At 37.1% G+C, this 8,438-nt stretch overlaps 2 pseudogenes; both read left to right on the top strand.

Annotated features, from left to right (window-relative positions):
- Nucleotides 1–281: 281 nt before the first annotated feature.
- Nucleotides 282–376, top strand: LOC123937772 (annotated as a pseudogene).
- A 3,196-nt stretch (nt 377–3,572) lies between these two features.
- Nucleotides 3,573–5,729, top strand: LOC123936964 (annotated as a pseudogene).
- Nucleotides 5,730–8,438: the final 2,709 nt, after the last annotated feature.

Genomic DNA, 8,438 nt, shown 5'->3' with positions numbered 1-8,438 from the left:
TTGAAAATATTGGTTTATGACTTATTCAGATCTTCCAAATATTGTCCCACTTTAAAATATTATACTCCAAAATCACGTTCATTTCTATTATCACCAATATAATTAGAAAAGTCCTGAGGTATTGGGAAGCTTTCATCTGGAGATATGTTGTTGGCAATAAACACTCTCCTTGAAGTGCCAGAGCCACTTTATTTAATTTTTGTGAATATGTGTGTGAAATGCCCAGTTCTCAACAACCGTAGTTCATTTGCCATTCTTTCAACTAAAAATGTTTCCTTAGAGTACTCGCTTTGGCAGCACATATACTAAAACTGGAATAATACAGAGAAGATTAGCATGGCCCCTGTGCAAGGATGACACGTAAAAATGTTTCCTTAGAAAACACTGGCTTGGGACGCCTGGATGGCTCAGTGGGTTAAAGCCTCTGCCTTCGGCTAGGGTCATGATCCTCAGGGTCCTGGGATGGAGCCCCGCGTCGGGTTCTCTGCTCAGTGGGGAGCCTGCCTGCCTCTCTGCCTACTTGTGATCTCTGTTTATCAAATAAATAAAAATATTTTTATTTATAAAGTAAAATAAAAATAAATAAATAAATAAAAAATAAATAAAAAAATCTTAAAAATAAATTAAAAAAATCTTAAATAAAATATCTTAAATAAATAATAAAAAATCTTAAAATAAATAAATAAAAATAAAATCTTAAAAAAAAAGAAAAGAAAACACTGGCTAGATAAGATCACAACTCAAACAATCACACAAGTGATTTTCTTTAAGGTGATTATTTCAATTAAATGTGCCAGAAGTGTGCTCGCTTCGGCAGCACATATACTAAATGTGCCAGAAGTGCTTTATGTATTTTTCTCATTTCATCACATAGGATATTAAAATAACCTGTGCCCAAAGATTGAATTTGATACACTTGATAATGTATGTTGCATCTTTAAGGTAATCCCCAAGTCTACTGAACATGTTTTCCTATTACGAGTGCTTGGAGATGGAAAATACAATGACTGTTAGCAGGATTTGCTGCCTCTGCCTTGGTGTGTGCTAAGTTTCCCAGCATTTTACCTGTCATTGCTTTTGTAATATCAGTGTAAATGTCAACACTGGAAAAAGCAAATATGTCTGAGTACTATTATGAAATAATACTTGCTTAGCCCTAAAAGAGTCCTAGGGACATCCATGGTTGGTGGACCCCACAGGGAACACTACAGTCTTGGTGAGCAGCCGTAGAGTACCTCTTTCTTTCAAGAAAGGTGGTTTATTGCTTTTCGTTATTTTAAGATCAGAAGAAGCAGTTATTCAAGCATTTGGATTAACTTTTGTAATTCTAAAAAGAGTTTTTGATAATTGTCTCTGTTGGAGTTTAAAAAACAAAATATGTAATAATGACTATTTAAAATAATAAGTGTAGCAATAATAACATAATTTACTGAATGCTTATCATGATCCAGACACTATTGTCAAACTCTACATATACTTTGTTTAACACACAAGGCAACCTTTGTAATAGGTAGGTACTATTTTTGTTTCCATCTAACAATAAGGAATTTAGGTAGTAATGGGGTTGAATAATTTATGCAAGTTTCTTTTAGCTAGTAAGTGGCAAAGCCAAGCATCCAATTCAATTCTTTTTAACTCAAAGACCAGTTCTATTCATCACTGCCTAAAGTTACCAATAGAATATTTGATATCCTAATTACCTAAATGAAAATTTGGTATTCTTCCAAGCATACATATTAGTTTATCATGGACTTCTCTAAATATAATCATTCAAGTATTATGTCCTCCAGGAAGTCTTGATGTCTATTTGACCTAATTTAAGTTTCCCATTTTAGGATTTTAATAGTTTCATTTATTACATATATCAGTTTCCCATTATTACTGTTATTCTTATCCCTCCCATAGTCTCACTTATTATAAGCTCCTTTAGGTCAAGTATAACATCATATTTAACATCTTATTCATCTCTTAGCGTATATATGGAAATTAATCATTGCAGCAATAGTCTCCTACCCACTAACACGCTGTGAGCTTCAACTCAGCTGTGTGATAGATTGTTAATGTTAATCTCATCTAAAAACATACCTTCAAAGTGATAGACTGGTGTTGGACCTAAAATCTGGGTCCATTGACTAGCCATGTTGACACACAAAGTGACCATCACAATCCCAGGTTTAGAATGTTTTTTAGGGGACAAAAATGATCTGATCTTCTTTGTATCTGTCATCTCTGCTGATATCTGAACCTTGCATTCAGCAGTCTTCAGAATTATTCAGGAAAGAGTTACAAACTTTACTAATTTCAAAAGAGAAAATAATTTTCTTCTCCACAAAATTTTAAGCTTTGAAATATATATTAATAAAGCAATAAAGCAAATAGTTACAAATGTTGGCAATAGTTTTCTATAAAGAAACTTCCTCTCTTTGTGACTTTAGTTGAATAAGACATACGTCCAAGAGCAAATCAAAGCAAATATGTAATTATCTTTCCTGAAAGGAGGTTTGGTTTTTGTGTAGAAAATTCTTTTCTTTCTTATCTAGTAAATGTTAATTGATCCCCTTACTTGTTCCATGCCAGACCCTGTGCTAGACATTCCCTCTCAGCATTAATCTCTGCTCTCTGGGTACAGAAGTAAACCAGAACATCTTGTTCCCATAGGAGTTCATTCTTTTCTTAAAACAATTTGCTGTTTTTATGTTCTGTCTCTATTCTGTGTGTTTAAGTGCTTTCACTAGAATAATATGCATTGGCTGTTCTCATGGAAGAAATTGCTTTTTTTCCCCCTCACTCCAAAAACAGTGTAGTATTGAACTGGTCCAGCACAGTCCTTCTTGCCAGTTCTTTGTTTCTTCATTTTGTTCACAGATCTCTTGAGGCAACGATTACAAGCAGTGCATTGTTTGTGTTTCTGCCTTTTGGCAGCAAGAAAGAGTTTAAAAACACTCCAGTAAGGATATTGCCCATGCTCTGAAATAAAAGAACTGGATGAAAGTGCTACTCGCTTGAGATCTGCAAAACTTTCCAGCTGCAGCTAAATCTTGGCTTTGGGCTCTTCTTCAGTTCAGAAACAAGGGAATCTGCCTTCTTCCTTGAAAATTTCTCATTTGACTATAAACATTCTAAATGCATTATGCTATCTTTGAGGCGAAATTTATGTTAGAAAGTAGATCAAATTCTAAGAAGAACCATGTACGGGAACCTTAATGAGTGGTTATACTGGCTGAACACTTTGCAAACCTTATCTAATTTAACCCTTAAAAAAATTGTGTAAAAATTAGGTATTCAATAAAGGAAAATGAATAGTAATAATTTGTCTAAGGATACTTAGCTAGTAAGTGGCAGACTGGGCATGAACAACTGAGTCTGACACCAAAGCCCAGGGTCCTGATCACTACATTAGACAGTCTGACAAGATCAACAAACCAGAGCACAGTTTGCAGGTGCTGGTGCACTTCCAGCTCAGTGGTTAAGACCGCAGGTCATAGACTAAGACTGCCTCTGGTCAGTTCTTTGCTGCTTTACAAATTAGCTATTATTTACTCACTCTATGTCTCAGTTTCTTTCTCTTTAAAATGAGGATAATGATCTGCCTTTTCCTTGGGTTGTTATAGGGATTAAATGAATTAATACATGTAAAGTGCTAATACTGCTCGGCACATACTAAATACTAAGTGCTACTTATTCTTGTAAAAATGCATGAATCTTTTCAACAGGATACCAATTTTTGGGTTTCCTGTGCAGCTACATCAATAATCTTACATTTAATTGTGAGTGACTTTTAGATTCAAGTTGTTTCTATGTGATACCGAAGGACAAAAAAAAGCCAGTTTGGAAATAAGTTAAACTAAATCCCAAGTCAACGAAAATATTAGACTCATTATTTGATGTTCTGAGAAACAAAAGCACCAACACTTTTTTTCCCTTAAATATTTATCTATTCATTTGAAAGAGAGAAAGAGAGAGAGCGAGCAGGTAGGGCAGAGGGAAAGGGAGAGAGAATTCTAAGCAGGCTCCATGCTGAGTGCGGTGCCCTAGGTAGGGCTCCATATAAGGACCCTGAGATCAGGACACTGAGATTACGACCTCAGCCAAAGCCAAGCATCCCATGATCAACCAACTGTCCACCCAAGTGCCCCTCAGAAACACTTTTTATAACACAGCTTTTTAAAAGTCTTTGTTAGTTGCATAATTATGATAAAGGCAAACTTCAATTTATTAAGAGGAAAGAGGGAGGAAAACTGGTAGGGAAGTCAAGACTTTTTCACTGTGGTTCCATACCATGCTCTCTCTAACGGTAATGCAGAGAGTCTTGGAGCAAATTGTGGAGTGGTCAAATGATAGGAGTTAAGCATGGGTTATTTTCCCAGGAGTGCCCTAGAGTACCTGTGCATCTTAGACAAATCAATTATCCTATAATTCAGTTTTTCCTGTTGTAATTGGTGAATTAAAGTTTTTACTTAACTGCTGCCTAAGAAGGTCTCAGAGCACTTGTCTAATGGGCACCTTCTAAGTGGTTTTGATATATAGAATAGAAACATGGGGCAGGCTGGAGCTTTATCTCTCTTTTTTTTTTTTTTTTAGAATGTTCAATATAATAGTAATTTCATATTATTAAATGTGTTTATTTTGAAAAGGCAGTTACAGTTTCAATAACAACTCTTCTTTATACTCTAGAAAATTGGAAAATACAAAAAAACATTAAGAATAAAATAAAAATCATTGTAACCACACATCTTATATCAATCTTATATATATTGGTGCATTTATCTCCATTAAAAGATTGTTTTATTTATTTATTTAATTTTTAAAGTTGTTGCTTTAAAGTGTTCATATGGCTGGATGATTTCTGAAGATACAGGATAAAATGAAAATCTGGTTATTCATGACAGACCCTAGAATGGAGTTAAGTGGTACTTGATGCTACTTATTTTATCCTAAATTAAAAAAAATTTTTTTTGAGCTGAAATAAAAGGTAGAATTTGTTAACCTGAAAGAATACCTCTGAGACTTGTAAGTCAAAATAATGCTGTGTTGGCCATTCTGACATGGAAGGTGCTGGCATGCTTGACTTCCCAGGAAACCACACCAGAGCCGGAGCTGGAGTTGAAGGCAGAGGGCAGCTGGATCTGGAGTGGGAGCACGAGCAGGAGCAAGAACTGCATCCAGAGGGGGAGGTGGAGACAGCCCAGAAGCTGGATTACATGGAACAGGAAAAACTTTAATTTTGTATAGATTATAGGTTGGAGAAGTCATTGCTACTATTCCTACTATTGGATTTAAAGTTGAGATGGTAACATACAAGAGCCTTGGATTCCAACTCGAGGATTTAGGAGGACAGAAAAGTATCCATATTGGGGATGTTATTATTCAAACACAGATGCAATCGTTTCTGAGTAGGTAGTTGTGATGGAGACCAAACTGGCATTCCCAAATGAGAATTAGTTGCCATACTGGAGGAAGAAGAGTTGAGGAAATCCATTTTAGTGATGTTTGCAAATAAATAGGACACGGAACAGGTCATGACTCTCTCAGAGATGGCAAGTTTACTTGGGTTACCTGTGTGAAAGGATGGAAAATGGCAACTATTCAAAACTTCAGCAACCAAAGGCATTGGCCTTGATGAGGCAATGGAAGGGTTCATTGGAACATTAAAGAGCAGACAATCATTCAATCACATCTGCACCTCTGTAATGAAGACTATATCACATTTCTTTTTGGAAATGTGTTAAGTGTGCTTCATGCTACTAAATGTTAAAAATGTGTGATTGTTGACATATACTGCTGACTGCAGTATTTGTAATAAATATAAAGAGTATTTGGTTGGGAGGGTAACTCACCATGATTGAACCAACTAAATGTCCAGTGTAATGTAAAATCCTTCCTTGCTTTCTTGTCTTAAGTATTTATTCTATATGTATGGAATTCTTATTTAAATTGAGTCCCACCAAAGAATGTACTCTTATTTAGTAAAAGACCCTCCTATTTTTGAATTCCAGTTGCAGCTTTTTTGCATAAACACTAATAAATATCTTAACCAAAAAAAAGGCTGAATTATCAAACAGTTTAAATAATAATAATGTCAAGAGGAGTTGTAATTATGCATAAAACATCATGATTGTGTTACTTTTGGTTAGGCAGTTTCCTGCTGGGGGTGGCACTTCTAGAGGTGTGATCTTTGAGGACTAATAACCCTGTGATAAAGACATGAATCTTGACAATGGGTCTTGGAGTTCAGGTGCCTTTGTGGCACCATCTCCAAGCCCTTGGGGGAATATCTAAAAACCTTGTGGTGTAACCCAACCTTTTCTATAAAAGATAAGATGTATGTCTCTCATGAATGGCTGGCAATGTCAGATTTGGTTGTCCAAGTGGCAATAGCAGTGAAGTTACAGATATCATCTGAAGCCACACCTGCCCTGAAGCCACACTGTGTCTGATTCTCAATAACCTCTTCTCTTGAGCTAACAAATAAGCATAATTTTGCTGAAGGTTAGATTTATGAAAAACAACTCACTTCACCTTTTTTTCCCCATCCACTCTTCTGGGAGTCTATGGAGGAGCTTAACAATGAAGATTTTATATAAGGCAAGATGGTATCAAACTTCCCCTTTTGGGGCAGTCTGTGATGAAGTCTATTATGCCAGCCGTCAGTTATAACTTCTGCTTGCTTTCCCAGAGCAAGCCAGGCCCTTTATTTGCCACAATCTAACAGCCCAGCCTATCCATTATGTTTCTAGGGTGTCTTAAGAGTTCAGGGCCACTGTGTTCTTCACAGCACAATTCACGTCCATAATTTGGGATGTCTGAGATACTCTCATAGGAAAATAAATTACAGTGTCAAGTTAATGGCTTGTACCTGAGCTCAGAGAATGAACCATAAGGTCAGTCAGGGCAACAGGTGTGGGCTATCATTGCATTTAGTAGGTTATGCTTCCATACACAATGCCTCAACATTGGAACATAAATTTCTGAATACTGGACATGATAAAGGACAACTTATAACATTTTGTTTGTCGAAGGTAAGAAATAGACCATGAACACATTATCTCTGCAAGTTCCTCTAATTCTTCCAATAATCCCGACACAGAGAAGGAAGGGAGGGAGGATGCTAGAGACAATCGGGAAGGGAGGGCATGGTCTTCTGTCCCGTTTGACTTCTCTGTGTGTCTTTAGCCTACTTTTCTATTTACTGGATGGACTACAGACAGAGTCCTAGGAACTATTTGGTAGCAAGTTCAAAGCAAAGTGTATTAACTCTGTGAGGCATATACGATAATACCTGGTCTAACACCCAGCTGACAAAGAGGCAGGTTCTGACTCAGGAGCCGTTGATATCGGGGCTGAAGAACTGGGTCTACTGACCTCCAGACCAGACCATTATATTGTTCCATCCTTCTGGGATTTAAGCAGGAATGGATTTATTTTCCAATTCAGTTATTGTATTCTTTGGTTCTGTGACTTATTTTTGTCACTTTCTTATATTTCCTCTCTGCTGGAGTTCTCACTGTATTCATTCTTCTCCTGAGTTCAGTGAGCATCTTTTATGACCATTACTTTAGGACTTTTTTTAATCAGATAAATTATTTATCTCCATTAATTAAGGTTTTTCCCTGAGGTTTTATATTCTTTCATTTGGAATATATCCCTCTGTTTTTTCATTTTTCTTGACTGTGTTGGCTTTTATGCATTAAATAGCCACCTCTCAGTTTTAAAGGAGTGACCTTGAATAGAAGATGAATCTCATTGTTTCATCCTGACCTTCTAGTTCTAGCTCTAGGTTGTCTCTCAAACATTTGTGATTGTTTACGTGGCATATTATATCTTTAATATACCCTCAACCCTGTAGTGGAAGGTGTGCCAAGCCCAGTCAGTGTTCCAAAGGGAAGGATGACATTCAGCGTCTAGATTCAGAATGTTTGGAATCCAGACCCTCAGGTAGCAGCTTTTAAAGTATGAAAATATATATGGTCCTGTGGGACAAGTGTCAACCCTGTTGGCCATGAGAGTGTATAAACTCCTATCTCAGAGATACAAGCAAGCTGTAGGGAAGCAGAGAGAGGGCACACAGGTGGTGTCCACTAGCCTCCATTCCCTAGAGTATCTACAGAGATACTCTAAGTGTGCCAGACCTGAAACCTACCCCTAAGACTAAAGCTTTTGGACAAGCACATAGACCTCTTCCACAGAAAGACTGGGGGCTTGTGTTCAGTCTGCTGTCTGTGTAGGTCCTGGGGATGGACTTTGCCAAAAACTCTCTCTGGTTGTTACAATCCCATGAGATTCAGGAACACACATCCACCCCGCTCCCCTAGAATTCAGAGCCAGATGATCAAGGGGCATCACTGGGCAGCAGCCACAAAAACCGAGGCACTAGACATAAAATGCGGGGCACCACATGCCTGTAAAACCTTCTCTCTGGCAGATATTGGTACTCTGGA

The sequence above is a fragment of the Meles meles genome, chromosome 2 (genome assembly GCF_922984935.1).
Source record: "Meles meles chromosome 2, mMelMel3.1 paternal haplotype, whole genome shotgun sequence".
NCBI lineage: Eukaryota > Metazoa > Chordata > Mammalia > Carnivora > Mustelidae > Meles > Meles meles.
Note: the sequence above shows the minus strand (reverse complement) of the source record. Positions and strands in the feature narration are given on the sequence as shown.